Source organism: Vulpes vulpes, chromosome 2 (assembly GCF_048418805.1).
Source record: "Vulpes vulpes isolate BD-2025 chromosome 2, VulVul3, whole genome shotgun sequence".
Lineage (NCBI taxonomy): Eukaryota > Metazoa > Chordata > Mammalia > Carnivora > Canidae > Vulpes > Vulpes vulpes.
Window position 1 is genome coordinate 133106969 of NC_132781.1, and position 16842 is coordinate 133123810.

Genomic DNA, 16842 nt, shown 5'->3' on the forward strand with positions numbered 1-16842 from the left:
GACACTTCTGATTTCAGACTTCTAGTCCTAGACCTGTTAGAGAATAAATTTCTTTTTTTATTTTTAAGACACTTGGCCAGTAGTCATTTGTTATGGCAGTCCTAGGAAACTAACACAATGTAATATTCCATTTGTAAAAAGTTCTAGAAAATACAAACTGATCTTCAGTGACAGAATTTAGATTAGTAATTGAATGGAAATATGAGTGAGGAGGGGCAGGGGGAAGTAGGCTAGGGATGGAATGGGGTAGGAAAGGTTTACAAAGTGATCTAAGGAAACTTGTGGAGGTGAGGGGTGTGTGTATTATCTTGACACAGTGATGGTTTCATGTGTGTATGAATATATCAAAATTTAGCAAAGTGTACCGTGTAAATACATGTGCAGTTAATTGTATGTCAGTTACACTTTGATTAAAATGGTAAAAAAAACCAAACTCATTTCTGGAGACTAGGATTAGGTTTCGAGTGGAATTGAGTGAGGGCTGCTGAAACAATAACACAGAATCTATTTTCCTTCTTTTATCAATGTTTCAGTTTCTTTCCCCAAGAAAAAGAAAGAAAACATTGCACTTTGTTAAATTCTTAGAAATTAGCTCTAAAGTGGATTTAAGTGAGTCCACATTAATCTCCCTTGGGCACTTTTGCCTTTGTCCACTTAGGACAACTTTATCCTAATGCTTTGCTTTGGTTGTGTTCTATTCTCCCTTTTATCAAGCCCAGTAATTGGAAGTCTGCTTGGAATTGCATTTGTATTATTTGCCTCATTTTCTGTGAGAGACATTTTCCAATGCACTCTTAAATGTTTTTAGGTGTAATTCTGTTGGTAGAAACTTTGTTGTAACAAGTGTCTACTTGTGCCAACTATTTTACTCTGCTGTGGGGCAGATGAAACTAACTAGCTTTCTATTTTTCTTTTTTAAGTTTTGATTGATTGATTGATTTATGAGAGAGAACACACCCACATGCCAGTTAGGGGGAGGGGCAGAGGCAGAGAATCTGGAGCAGATTCCACTCTGAGCGTAGAGCCTGATGAGGGGCTTGATCTAACAATGGTGAGATCATGACCTGAACCCAAAGCAAGAATCAGATGCTTAACTAACTGCACCACCCAGGCACCCCTAAGTAGCTTTCTATTAAGGCAAGGTAAGAGCTGGGAATAAACCTCTAAAAAACACATTTTCTTGACCCAGTTTGGTCGCGCTGGGTCACTTATATGCACTAATGGTCTTTGCAAAAGATCTTGTGTGATTTGATGATGTGTGATTGGTGAAAGGAGGCAACAAAAGGGATTTAAAGCTTCGTTGTATTTTGCATTGTTGAACAGTTTCCCTTTATAACCTTTAATGACAAAAGTCTTTGGTTCTCTGATTTCCCTGGCTATTCATTTACAGTTTCTTTCTGTACGCCTCTTTTATTATTCTTTTCCTTTCTTTTAATAGTACCTCTGTACCTTTTTCCTTTGGATGACATTATATAAATGATTGAATTAATGGCTTCAAGCATAGACTTACCAGGCCCTGTTCTACTGAGCCTTATACTTGTACACAAGAGTTGCCTAAAAGGTCTTTCCGTTTGCATGTCCCACCTCCATGTAGTGAGACTCATCCTTCCAGTATCCACTCTGTAAATCTGAGCATTGTAGCAGCTTCTGCTCCTCTCTCCCTTCACTGGCAATACTTTATGGTCTTTTACTTTGAGTATCTCTTACTTCTTTCCTTTCCAAACCTACCATGTCTACTGCATTTCAATCACACATTACAATTCAACCGCTAGGTTGTAGACTGCTACCTATAATCTTATTGCCTTCTAGCAACTTCCATAGAAATGTCTTTTCAAAATGGACATAGGATCTGTTGAAATCTTTCAATGTCCTCCACAATGTTCCCGAAAATTTCAAAGTTCTCAGCTTAACCCATATAATAAAGCCCCGGTCACACTTCTAGCCATATTTCTGATGTTTGCTATACAGTTTTGAAAATACCGTATTACCATTTTATCAAGTTAAGGTTTCTCTTCTTTTACTAGATTTTTTTTTTTTTGGTTTATATATTGAGTTACCATAAAATGCATTGAATTTTATTGAATGGTGTTCCTTTGTCATTGATGAGATCCTATTATTTTCTGCTTTAATCTGTTGTGATAGTCAATTAATTGGACTTTTAAAAAATTGAACCAGCTTTGCATTCCTGTGTAAAAAAATTTTTTTTTGTGATGTATTATGTTTTAAATAATCAGCTTTTGGCTTATCTATATGTTATTTATGATTTGTGTATGTATTCATGAGTGAGATTAGTGTATGATTTTCTTTTCTCATATTGTACTATCTGGTTGTGGTATCTAGTTCTATTTAGCCTCATAAACATTTTCAGAAGCTGGGAATCTTTTTCTTTTTTTTATAAAACTCTTTGGTAAGCTTTGTAAATTAGAATTATCTATTTCTTGAAAGTTTGGTGGGAATAACCTGTTGGACTAGTTGGTCTGGAGTGTTCTTTGTAGACATAGACATGTTTCAAACTTCTTATTCACATTATTTTATGTTTAATGGAAATATAAGGACTATTTCTTCTTGATTCAGGTTTTAGAAGTTACATGTATTTTTGTATTTTGACATCTCATCTGTATTTCATGTTTGTTTGGTCTATTAATAGAATCCCCTTACATTGAAATTTTTGCTTTATATGGAATTAACCCTTTTTAAAATTTCAAATATGTTCATTTGTGACTTCTATTTTTTTCTTGGTAACTTTACCAGAGCTTTGTCTGTTTTACTAGTCTTTTTAAAGTACTAACATCTACTTTTTTAAAACTTCTCTGTTGGATCATCGTTTTATATTCCATTAATATGTTAACTTTGCTTTTATCTTTATTATATTGCTCCATATGCTCTGGATTTATTCTTATTCTTTTCCTTATGTCTCAGTTTCAGTTCTTGGCTTTGTGAGCTTAATATGTTCATTTTTTTCTTTATAATTTACATACCTGGGTTTATATATTTTTTTAAATAAATTTATTTTTTATTGGTGTTCAATTTGCCAACATACAGAATAACACCCAGTGCTCATCTTGTCAAGTGCCCCCCCTCAGTGCCCGTCACCCATTCCCCTCCACCCCTGCCCTCTTCCCCTTCCACCACCCCTAGTTCATTTATATTTGTATCTTATTGTGTGATTTCTACTTGTCTAACTTCCTGTCCAGTCCTATTTTTCTCCTTTCATACTTTCTTTAGGATTGATTGTTTTTTCTCATTCTACTTATTTTTCTTCTTCAGATTTGCAATTTATATATTACATTTTTATGCTTTAATGATTTACACAGAAACCACAATCTATCAACTTAAAAAGCTTAACCTTATGAAGTAATGTTAGGAATAAAACAGGGGACATGATTTGTAGGTTTATATGTAATAAGAAAAAAATGGTAACAACTTTGTGGCAATAAATTAGTAACAGAATAAAATGGAAAACATTCTAGAAAAATATAATTTATCAAACCTTAGTTAAAAATAATCCACATATATTTACATACATTAAAGAATTGAATAGCAGTCAAAATTTACATATCAAAATATCAGCAGGTTCAGATGTTTTTCTAAAAGCAGTAACTCTGTCATACACCTGTTATCTTAAGATTAAATATAGCAAAAAATTTCCCAAATTTTATTACATTAGTTTAATTTTTTTTCATTAGTATAATCTTAATATATAAAATTAGATGCATATAGTTAAAATAAAATTGTGGAGACATTTTAAATATCTTTAAAAAGTAAGTACACACTCAAAGAAGCAATGTGTAAGTAACTTAATATGACCAAGTTGGATTTAACTCCGGAATACAAGAAAGAGATTAAAGCAAAAAAATATATATATAAACAATTACAATATTTTCAGGAAAAAAACTTAGAAAATTAACAGCAATTCATGAGGAAAAATTCACAGTGTATTAGGATTAGAAAATAATTTTTTCATCCACCAATAATCTAGGTCTACAGAGATAATGAAGGCAAATACTGACATTTCCTTTAAAATGATGAACCAGCTTATTATTTCTGTTAGCATTCCTTCTTTCTTATATTTTATTAAAGTTTGTAGCCACTAATCCTTTTGCTGATTTTTTTCCTGCTAGTTTTTTGAGGAGAGTAGACTGAATTTGTCCTTTAATATAATTTCCTCAAGAAAGACCCATGTGAATAATATTTCCCTTCTCTTGAGAGTTAAAAACACTTGGAAGCATTTGTACTGGGTAGACACAGCTTGGATAGATTCCTGATCCTTGGGTCATGCTATTCTCTCATTTTCTTCATGCTGCACCATACAGGTGATGTGCTGCTGTTCTTTGGTGTTGCTGCTGCGGAGGAGATAGTGTGGGTGCCGAAGTGATTTTCTTTTATTTACAGATGGCTTCTTTTTATTTTATTTTATGTTCCTTTTTGGCCTGGATGCCAAAGGGATTGTCTCTTTATCTTTGAAGTCTAAGAATTTTCATATTCTCTTTCTTGTTTTTTACCATTTGGATTCAATTATTTTCTGTACACAGAATGCCCTATTCATAGGATTATCATCTTTTCTTTTTTTCATCATCACCTTCCTGAATTGTATTTTAAATATTTTGTTCTATTTAATGTCTTTTTTGAAGACCTCAGGTATCTGCATTTTCCTTTGCTTATTATTTCTATATCTCTCTAATGTTTAAAATCTATTTATTTTGTTCTCTTTTTTCCCCAGTCTCATTTGTGTCTTCTCTTCCTTACTGAGCTTTCCTTGATGTATTCCTTATTTAGTCTTCATTTCTGATGTGATTTGGTCCATTCTGTTTCAGTTCTGAGTTCTGCTAGTTCCTATTTTATATCATGCACTTGTCAAGCCATCATCTCCTATTGTCTAGCACTACCTTTCCTTTTTTTTTTTAAGATTTTATTTATTATTTATTCATGAGAGACACACACACACACATACACAGAAAGAGAGAGAGGCAGAGACATAGGCAGAGAGAGTAGCAGGCTCCATTTGGGGAGCCCGATGTGGGACTCGATCCTGGGACTCTAGGATCATGCCCCAGTGCCAAAGGCAGGCACTAAACCACTGAGCCACCGAGGTGTTCCTACCTTTCCTTTTGTTTATGTATTTCTCCTCTAAAGATGAGATGACTTCAATTTTTGAATATTAATGTTGAGATATTGGTTCACATAGCTTTACATTTAAATATGTTTGTTTTGGAAGAGTTCTATATTTACAGAAAAGTTGCAAAGATGGTACAGAGTTATCTGCTCTGTACCCAGTTTCCTCTATTGGTAGCATTTACTTTACTAGGGTATATGTGTCAAAACTAATGAACAAATATGGGTGCCTTATTATTATATAAACTTCATACTTTATTCAGATTCATTGGTTTTCCTAATATCTTTTTTTTTTTGTTCCAGAATCCTGTCCAGGATATCATTACATTTAGTCATCATGTCTGTTTAAGCTCCTTGGGATTGACAGTTTCTCATTATTATGGTTAGTTTTTTTCCCCCATTGAAGTATAATAACCATAGAGTATTATATTATTTACAGGTTTACAATATAATGATGCAACATTTCTATATGTTACTCAGTGCTCATCATGATAAGTGTACTCTTTATCCGCTATACCTATTTCCCCTATCCTCACTACCCACCTCCCTTCTGGCAACCCAGTTTCTTCTCTGTCTTTAACAGTCTGTTTATTTATTTGTCTCTTTTTTCTTTGTTTTGTTTTTTAAATTCCACATGAGTAGAATCACATTGTGTTTGTCTTTCTCTGCTGACTTGTTTCACTCAGCATTACACCTTCTAGGTCCATCCATGTTATTACAAATGGCAGGACTTCCTTCTTTTATATGGCTGAGTAATATTCCATTGTATGTGTACGTATACACCTACCACATCTTCTTTATCCATTCATCTATGGAGGGACACTTGGGCTGCTTTCATATTTTGGCTTTGGTAAATAATACTGCAATAAATATGGGAATGCATGTGTCTTTTGAAATTAGTGCTTTTGTTTTCTTTAGGTAAATAGCCAGTAGTGGAATTATTGGATTATAGGGTAATTTATATTTTTAATTTTGTGAGGACCCTCCATACTGTTTTCCACAGTGGCTGCACCAGTTTGCAATCCCACCAACAGTACACGAAGATTCCTTTTTCTCCACATCCTCACCAACACTTTGCTGTTTCTTGTGTCTCTAATTTTAGCCTTTTTGACAGGTATGTGGTGATTATCTCATTATGGTTTTGATTTGCATTTCCCAGTGGTGAGTGATATTGAATATCTCTTTATGTGTCCTTTGGCCATCTGTATGTCTTTTTCAGAGAAATGTCTTTTCATGTCTTCTGTCCATTATGTAATTGGATTTTTTTTTGTATTGAGTCGTATAAGATTTTTAAATATATTTTGAGTACAACTCTTTATCAGATATGTTATTTGCAAATATATTTTCCCATTGAATAGTTTGTATTTTAGTTTTGTTGGTTGTTTCCTTTTCTGTGAAGAAGCTTTTTATTTTTATGTAGCCCAATAATTTATTTTTGCTTTTGTTTTCCTTGCCTCAGATATATCCAGATATATATTGCTATGGCCAGTGTCAGAAATTATTGCTTAGGCTCTCTTCTAGCATTTTATGTTTTCAGGCCTCATAGTTCCTTAGTCTATCTTGAGTTTATTTTTGTGTATGATGTAAAAAACAAAACAATAGGTCTAGTTTTGTTCTTTTGCATGTAGCTGTTCAGTTTTCCCAGCACTGTTTATTAAAGAGACTGTTTTTTTTCCATTGCATATTCTTTCCCGCTTTGTTGAAGATTAATTTTGCTCTTTCCAGATTTTTTTCTTTGGCTGATTTCTAATTTTCTTGTATTGTGTTTCGAAGAGATGCATGGTATGACTTCAGTCTTTCTGAATTTTTTGAGATTTGTTTTTTTGGCCTAATATATTATCTATTCTAGAGGATTTTCCATGTGCACTTGAAAAGAATGTCTTTTCCTCTCTTTTAGGATAGAATGTTCTGAATATATCTCTTAGGTCCATCTGGTCCAATGTGCTTTCAAAGCCATTGCTTCCTTGTTGATTATCTGTTTCAGTGACTTATCCATTGATGTAAGCGAGGTATTGAAGTACCCTACTATTATTGTATTACTCTTAATTACTTCCTTTATGTTTTTAAATAGTTGCTTTATGTATTTGGGTGCCCCCATGTTGTGTACATAAATATTTACAATTGTCGTATCTTCCTGTTAGATTGTTCCATTTATGATTCTATAATGTCCTTCATTGTCTTTTGTTACACTCTTTGTTTTAAAGTCTATTAACTTTCTTTTCCTGTCCATTTGCATGATAAATCCTTCTCTGTCCCTTTACTTTCAATCTGCATTTCAATCTGCAGGTGTGTTTAGGTCTGAAATAAGTCTCTTGTAGGCAGCATAAGGACAGGGACGTGTTTTTTTTTTTTTTTTTTTTAATCCATTCCATTCCATCAGTCCATGTCTTCTTATTAAAATGTTTAGTCCATTTTCATTCAAAGTAATTATTGGTAGGTATGTATTTATTGCCATTTTGTTACTTGTTTTATGGTTGTGTTTGTAGCTCTTTTTAGTTCTTTTTTTTCCTAGCTCTCTTCTTTCACAATTAGTCGGCTTTCTTTAGTGATATACTTAGATTCCATTCTCTTTAATTTTTGCATATCTATTACTGACTTTTGATTTTTGGTTACTATTATCTGGTTGTATATAATCTCTGTATAGAGAAGTCTATCTTAAGTTTTTTTTTAAGCTTTTATTTATTTATTCATGAGAGACACAGAGAGAGGCAGAAACATAGACAGAGGGAGAAGCAGGCTCCTGGAAGGGAGCCTGACGTGGGACTAGATCCTGAGACTCCAGGATCAAGCCCTGGGCTGAGGCAGGCACTGAAGGCAGGCACTAAACCACTGAGCCACCCAGGTGTTCCAATCTTAAGTTGATGGTTGCTTAAGTTTGAACCCATTCTTTGCTCTTCTCCCCCTCATGTTTTAGGTATATGGGTCAGACTTCCTTTTATTCTGTGAATCCCTTTACTGACTTTTGCAGATATTTTTACTGCTTTTGTGCTTCCTATTTTTTTCTTATTCTTACTATGGTCTTTCCTTTCTCCTCAGTCTTCTTTCACACTTCTTGTAGGGCTGGTTCCCACTTTCACATTTCTTGTAGGGCACGTTTAGTGATCATAAATTCTTTTAGCTTTTGTTTGACTGGGAAACTATCTCGCCCTCTATTCTTAAAGGTAGGTTTACTTGATAGAATATTCTTGGTTGCAAGTTTTCTCTTTCAGCTCTTTGAATGTATCATGCCATTATCTGCTGGCCTGCAAATTTTCTGCTGACAAATCAGCTGATAGCCTTATGGGGTTTCCTTTTATGTAACTGTTTTCTTTTCTCTTACTGCTTTGAAAAAAAAGAAAACTTTCCTAATCACTGATTTTTGCCATTTTGATTATTATGTGTCTTGGGGTTGACCTCCTTAAGTTAATTTTTTTCAGGCATTCTCTGTGCCTCCTGGATCTGGATTTCTATTTTCCATCCCCAGATTAGAGAGGTTTTCAGCTATTATTTCTTCAAATAATTTTTCTGCCCTATTTTCTCTCCCTTCTTCTGGGGTCCCTATAATATGAATGTTATTAGGCTTGATGGTGTTGCTGAGTCCATGAGTCTATTTTTGTTTTCTACTAATTTTTTCTCTCTTCTTTAGCTTGATTTCTTTCCATTACACTCTCCTCCTTGTGACTAATTTGTTTTTTGCTCCCTCTAGTCTACTTTCTATCTAGTATATTTTTAATTTCAGTAATTGAGTTTTTTTTTTCTCTCTCATTGGTTCTTTCTAATATTTTCTCTTTGTGTCTCACTGAGGTCCTCTACTTTTTTCTCAAGTCCTATGGATATCTTTATAACCATTATTTAAAATTCTTTATCAGTCCTATTACTTATCTCCATTTCTTTTAGCTCTCTACCTCTGGTTTTGTTCTGTTCTTTCATTTGAGATCTATTCTTCTCTTTCCTCATTTTTTATTTCTCTGTGTCTGTATGTGTTAGAAAAGTCAGCTATGTCTCCTGCTCTTGGAAGTACTGGCATCATGAAGAACATGTCCTGTAATTCCCTGCAGTGATATGTACTCTGTCACTAGAACCTGGGTGCTTGGGGTGTCTTCTATGTATGGTGTGTGCACCCTAGTGTTGTGGCTGAGCCACTTTTGCTTTTAGCCTTGTCATCCACAATGGCTTTTCTTTATCTGCTGTAGGTAGACTTTGGTCCATCTGGTCAAATGTCAACCTCTAGCCCATTTCAGGAGCTGCAGTCAGGCTGGTTTATGAGTATCTCCACCTTTCACCAGGCCAGGAGTGACTTTGGAGTGATGCTGGCCCCTATCAGGGCTTGCACACTGCCAGGCTTGTAGCATCACTTTGGATGGGTTCTGGCTAAGTGCATATTGGAGAGGGAAGTCCATAGGAGAGCACCAGTGCAGGGCACACTGTGCCAACAAGGTGTGTGGGTCTGCTATGGCAGGAGACCTGCAAACAAGGCCTGGCTGGAGAAGCCAGATCCACAGAAATGTGTGTGGCAGGGTGTGCTGTTGACAAGTTAGGTAGAGAGTGTCCATGCTGCACTGGCTTATGCATTTGTCCATATATGGATGGAAATGGCATCTGCTGGGTCTTTTGTTCTTGGAGAAGTCTCCCAATAATCCCTGCCCCTCCAACACATGCTTTGAGATTAATAAACAAATCTTCCTTCTGTATATCCAGCCGTTTTTCAAACTGCTGCTTCTATGCTATATCTCCATAGGGCTCCTCGTGCTACACCTTTAAGGGAAGGGACTCAGTTCCCTATTGCCCTCCTGGCTCTTCCAGAGCCCAAGTTCACTGATTTTTACAGTCCCATGTGTCAAGCCCTGCTGATGTAAGAACTCATGAAATTTTCCCCCTCTAGTTTTCTAAACCAAATATAATGGGGATTTGTCTTCCCTGTGTGAGTTCTTTTGCCTGAGGTGCCTGGTGTGAGGGTCTGTTTCCTTCCTCTCTCATTGCCTTTGTTGTCCTTTGATCCTGGAGACAGTCTCATGAGTCCATTTGGTCCCACCTGTGTCTTTTCTCTTCCTACCCTCTTTGTTTTTTTTTTTAATTTTTTTTTTTTTATTATTTACTCATGATAGTCAGAGAGAGAGAGAGAGGGAGAGAGGCAGAGACACAGGCAGAGGGAGAAGCAGGCTCCATGCACCGGGAGCCCGACGTGGGACTCGGTCCCGGGTCTCTAGGATCACGCCCTGGGCCAAAGGCAGGCGCCAAACCGCTGCGCCACCCAGGGATCCCCTTTTCCTACCCTCTTTGATGTGGACTTTTCTCTTCATTTAGCTGTGGAGAATCTTTTCTTCCATTCTTTGGTTTGTTTTCTGGGTTATTTACACTGATATGGGTGTTATCTAGTTGTATCTGTGGGATGAGGTGAGCACAGGATCTTCTTACTCTGTCGTCTTCTCCAGAGGTCTCCAACAAAGAATTCTTACTTATACTCAGAATTTGTAGAGAACTTCTACAAGTAAAAAAAAAAAAAAAGTAGCAGGAGCTTCACAAAAGAGGATAGTCAAATGCCAGTAGACATATAAAAATATCATTTACTTCATAGGCCATTAAGAAAATGAAAAGCAAAACTAAAGTGAGATATCACTGCACAACTAAATTCGCTTAAATAAAGACAGAAAATACTAAGTATGTGCTCATATATGGAGCAATTGGAAATGTCATATGTTGTGGTAGGAAATAAACCAGTACAATTGGTGTGTGAAATTGGCAGTGTGTACTAATACTAAAACATCCATTACTCTGATCCTATAATTATACTTGTAGGTATATGCCTAACAGAAAAGTAAGTACAGATTTTCACCCAATGCATGAATTTTTATAGCAGTACTTTTGGTAAAAAACAAGAAATGTGGGAACTACCCAAATGTCTTTTAAGCACAGAATGGTTGACCAAATTGTGGTAAGAAATAAATTGTGATAAATTGTGGAGTGCTATACAGCAAAGAGATTGAACCATTTACAATTACCAGAAGCTAGATAGCAAGTACTATATGATTCATTTATGAAGATACAAAGCCAGGTAAACCTAAAATATACTATTTTGTTAGATGGTGGTTATCTGAGATGAAATGGGTCAGGGCAATGACAGGAAGGGAGCATATGCATGCCTCCTGGGATCGTGTAATATTTTTTGTCTTGATCTGCGTGCTACTTACATAAATTTGTTCAGTTTATAAAAATTCATTGAGTTCATGCTTATGATTTGCATACTTTACTATATTATTATTATCATGTAAATATTAAAAAAAAAACCTCTTTATGGTAATCTATCTAATATCTATGTGATTCGAAGCAGGAAGTCTTTTCAACGTATCACATCTGCTGTATTACCAAAAGCCACAATACCCCTTGGGTACCTTTCTCCTTGGGCAGCATGTTGGCTTATTCCAGCTCTTTGAGACAAAGAACAGAATACATTAGTGGTTTCTAAACTTGGCTGTATATCAGAAGACCTTGAGGGGATTTTAATAAAATCTAGATTTACATTCTTGGGTAGACCCGGGGAAGCTATAATTAAAAAAAATTTTTTTTTTTCAGGAAAACTTCATATACAGACAGATTTTGAGACCTAGATTAAACTACTCTAAGGAGTCCCAGGAGATTCATGAGGCATAATGTTAATTTATAAATACATGGGTCTAATTTTGACAAAGTTTTGACCTTGGTTATGTCATGCTTTTTTTGCTGATGGAATCCATATTAAATAGATCAAACTTAACTTGTTTTGCTAGCATCACCCTAATAAGTCAGATCCTTTTGTTAGAAAAAATTTCAAATTTATAATCAAGTTAAATTACATAATCTCTTCAAACCATGGTTCCTACATTTGTAATTGGAGGATAAGACCTATCTCATATAGTTGTTATAAGGATTAAATGGAGAAAACATTAAATCGCTTAGTGAAGATAGTGTATGGTACATAATAAATTTGCTGGATGAATTTAAAGGATCTCTATAAAAGTGGCTTTTCTCAGTCAAGTCAGAGCTCTTTCTTCAAATAAGGCTGTAATCTGAATACCAAAATGATGCAGCTGCCCACTGGCATTAGGCACATCTTTAAGCTGTTTATTCTAGTCATGGTACTATAGTAATGAATTTGCACTCATCAGCCTCCATCTCTTCATGTTCCTGTTCTGGATCATCACTACATGATGCCTGGCATTTTAGTGTTATCGGGAGATTCCAGAGTCTGTGGACATGAGCAAAGCCATTCTTTTCAAGTGCAAAATTAAATCTCCTCTTCATTCTTTCTTAGCATCATGATTTAACCAATGAGCCAACCAGCCACAGGGAATTAATTTAACAACAACCATGTAATTGATATGAAATGCTCCACTAATTTAGACGACCAATTTAGTCACATCTCTCTAATTTTTTCAATTAATCACTTCAGTACCCACCTTCCCTATTTATCACACAGCCACAAGTTGGAAACCCCAACTCTTCCTCTTGGGGTTTCCCCTTACCCTGAATTTGCCTAAGAACTTTAGAGTCTCACACAGCCACAATTTTTTTACGCCAACCTGAAAAGATCTTAGGGTCTTCCAGTCTAAGGCCATGGCATCTGTTACTACATGGTGGGTGTGACTTCTGAGTTTAGTCTTGCTGTTGTGGAATTAGTATGGAGTCGCTGATATTGTGACACCTACATAATCCAGAGGCCTTTAGAGTCTATTGTGTTCTTTGAAGATGGGTAATCATTTAGTGCTAAGCTGTTCTCATGGTTCATGGTAGTACTGAGACAAGATCACTTATGTATTTTGGTCACTTCACAGATCTAAAGCCACTGTCTTCTTTCCCTATATAAAAATCAATTCTCTAAGTCCAGAATATCTGCTATTATTTCTTTTCTCCAGACTGTGGTTCTACTCACTCAGCCTTCTAAATAATAGAGTCTAATTTTTATGACTTTAGGAGTTCATCTTTATACTTTCTGTATTCATCTTCTAGTAGCTATGACACTCAAGGAGGGGAATTTGTCTTGCTGCTTCATCATACTTTACACTCTACAGCTTGCCTTCCATATGTCCATGTTCTCCTCCCAAATCTGTCTCTTCTCAAAATGGTAAGTGGAAATATTCTCTACCTTTCAGGTAAGCCACATTATTCACTTAGAGGATCTTTGTTCCCTACAAGATACATAGAATAGTATTCTCCATAATCAATACATTTATATCTGGGATTTCCAGCCTAAATTGTGCTGTCAAGGGGAGAATATTAACTTTACAGTTAGACTGAGTAGTGCTTGGTTTTAACCAGTGGTTCCCAAACAGTAGTCCTCAAACCACTATCACTGGTATTACCTTTAGCACTACATTGGTATTAACTTTCTGGAAATGTAAACTCTTAGACTTCATCCAAGATTATAAACTGAGTTAGAAACTGGGGACAAATAGCAGCAATCTATATCAATCAGTTGGCTGGGAGATTGTGATCAAGGATAGAGTTTGGGTGTTGGGGAAGATCATCAAAAAGACATGACTGCTGGTTGACTTGAGTGAGACCCGGGCACTAGGAGGATCCTCACACCCCTCTTCCTCTTCTTGGAATATGAGTTCTACTTGCATTTCCTGTTCCCAGAAGTTGCCCCAAGGATATAGCTTTGAGATAGTAATGTGGAGTTAAGAACACCTACATGGTATACATGACTAAATATAGTTAAGGCCTCTATATAAACTTTTAATGTTTGGTGGGTAGATACAAGCATTTACTCATCTTGTTGACACCCAAGATAACCTTGTAGGTAAGTTCCATTTGCTGTCGAAAAGTGTCACCTACTAACCTCTAGTGGTCTGCCTCTTCCTTTGGTTTCTCCCAGTCCTCTGCATCCAGAGACAGTTTCAGATTAAACCCTAGAAGCTCCTCTGCAGTTTGCAAACCAACACTGGGAACTGCTGGTCTAGACAAAAACAAACTTTATAAATGTTTTTCAGATGGGAAGCGAAGAGCTAACTTCTATGTTCTTGCTAATGTCTTCTGAGTGTCAGCAGTTCTTCCAACATGAACACACACATACATCTCCTCTAGAATAAATAACAGTTGGTAGAAAATGTGTAGTACAAACAGGCTTTGCTTAGAGTTTAAGAAAAATCTGTTCCTTTTGGTGGTCCTGAAATGTAGGCTCAGTGTTCTATATCTGGGATACAGGAGGAAGTGCTGAAGGAACCCATGGAACTCACTATTTTGTTGTTTAGCTTCCTGGTGCCTTAGGCTGGCTGCCTTCTTTGTAGGTTTCAGCATCTTCCTCTGCTTGTTTGTAGTGTTACGTCTGTAGTGTTTTTGTTGCAAGAGGACAGAAGTTGGAGGAATGGAGCTACTACCTCTTGGCAGAACTAGAAATTGTGTGAAGCTCTGGATGGTCAAGTCATCATGACCCTGTTGGAGTGTTTCCCATCTTTTTCAATCTAGATATATTTTTGTTAATGGGATTAGGAATGGATATTTGATCGATGCTGAGATAATTTGAGTTCGGATACATTATATAATTAATATTACTGGGCAATAGGAATGATGAATTTTTAAGAACTTTGCCACTTGTACTCCATGATCTATTGTCAAAGAATATATTCCACCTGGGAAAATGTATCTTAAGAACAGAACAAAGAAAGACCCAAAGAAATAGTGACAGTAGCTGATTTTACTTCATCTAGGTGACAAACTCATGGCAAGGTTACACATCTTATATATGTACCTATCCATCTAACTCAGAAATAGAATTTCAAGATTCGGAAAAAGTTGGGAAGTACATCCTGTAGTGCAGTGTGCTTTTGCCACTGTCATTATTCTCAGAAATGAGAAAGAGCCTGAGGAGCACTTTTATACTTTTAGGTCTTACTTTCCACTTGAGCTGCATGGTTGGCATGAATTCAATCAGGAATAGATTTACCTGCAACAGATAAGAGCTAAAAAGGAGCCTGTGTCAGAACTCAATTAGAATGTTATAGTTTCATCATATAAATTACAGAATATGCACTTTCATTAAATTTTTTCAAAAATTATTTGAGAATGTAAATGCATATTCATTTTTATGATACTGGAGCCCAAATCTCATATCACTCATCAACCACTTTTCTTGTTTATTTCTTATTTTTTTAAAAGATTTTATTTATTTATTCATGAGAGACACACAGAGAGAGAGAGAGGCAGAGACACAGGCAGAGGGAGAAGCAGGCTCCATGCAGGGAGCCCAACGTAGGACTCGATCCCGGGTCTCCAGGATCAGGCCCTGGGCTGAAGGTGGTGCTAAACCACTGAACCACCTGGGCTGCCCTCTTGTTTATTTCTTAAACACTCATTTACTCTTCTATTACTTATGTGATTTAAATTAACCAAGCTGGTTGTGGGATTATATTGTGGATTCTATTATAACTAATGTACTTAACCTTAATCATTAGTACAACAAATTATGTGAACTCTGTGGTTTCTACTCTCTAGGCCTTTTGCATGATGTAGCATATGTTTTTTTTTTTAAATACACAACAAAATGTTTCTAAAATGCTATATATACCCTGTGTAATTAAGATTTCTTTCTTTTTCTTTGATGTCAATATGCTAATTCTCTAGAATCTTTCTCTGTGTATTTGTAGCAATTTGAGGGCACTATGAGCTCTCTAGAAAATGAAAATTTGGCATGCATTTTTTGATATTAAACTTAAAAAAATCCATTGTGCAAGTTTTTGTTTTGCAGGAGTGTTTTAAAACACAGTTTTGTCTAATTTTAGGTTTCATGAATATAGTATCTCAAGGTATAATTAACAATCACTTGTTGGGGGAGCCCCAGAGCATCAGGGTCGCGGACCACCAGGAGTCCACCATGTTCCCGCCTCGCTGCGTCTCAGGAGAAAAAAATGGAAGGCCTGCCTGATGCTGCTGCTTTTGCAACTAGACTTAAAAACACTCTCATCCAATATCATAGCATCGGAGATGGTAAGTGGTGAGTTGCCAAGAAAATGAAAGATACAACAATTTGGAGAAAACCTTCAGAAGAATTTAATGGATACCTTTTTAAAGCCCAGGGTGTTACAGATGACATCGTGAATAGTGTCATAGACCATATACACCCGAGTCCCTGTCGCTTGGATTGGGACAGCTTAATGACTTCAATGGATATTTTGGAACACTTTGAAGAGAATTGCTGTGTGATGCGTTACATTACTGCTGGTCAGTTTAGGAATATAATTTCCCCACAGGAGTTTGTGGGTTTCTTCTACACCATGTTGGCTGGAGTGAAAAGAGACCAGGTTTATTCATGGATTTAACCATCCCTGTGGCTGGTTCTGTGTTCCACGTAAAGACAATCGCCAGCAGAGTCTCTTGATGGGCCATATTCAGATGGATCTCTGTGGGATGATCCTGCAGTCTGCGGCTGACACAGCCATGGCAAGCACTTTAATCAGCTTCTTTTTTTTTTTTTTTTTTTAAATTTTTATTCATTTATGACAGTCAAAGAGAGAGAGAGAGAGGCAGAGACACAGGCAGAGGGAGAAGCAGGCTCCATGCACCGGGAGCCCGACGCGGGACTCGATCCCGGGCCCCCAGGATCGCGCCCTGGGCCAAAGGCAGGCGCCAAACCGCTGCGCCACCCAGGGATCCCCCTTTAATCAGCTTCTATGCTCATTTAGGAAAAGCCCTACAGAAGGTATTACATGTCGAAACTCGTAGGACAGCCGTTCCCCCAAATCAACTTTCTCTCTTAGCCGCATGACCTGTGAAAATCAT

General features: G+C 36.4%; 1 pseudogene; it reads left to right on the forward strand.

Moving 5' to 3' along the window:
- Positions 1–15964: 15964 nt before the first annotated feature.
- Positions 15965–16545, forward strand: LOC112908144 (stAR-related lipid transfer protein 4 pseudogene; annotated as a pseudogene).
- The last annotated feature ends 297 nt before the right edge of the window (positions 16546–16842 follow it).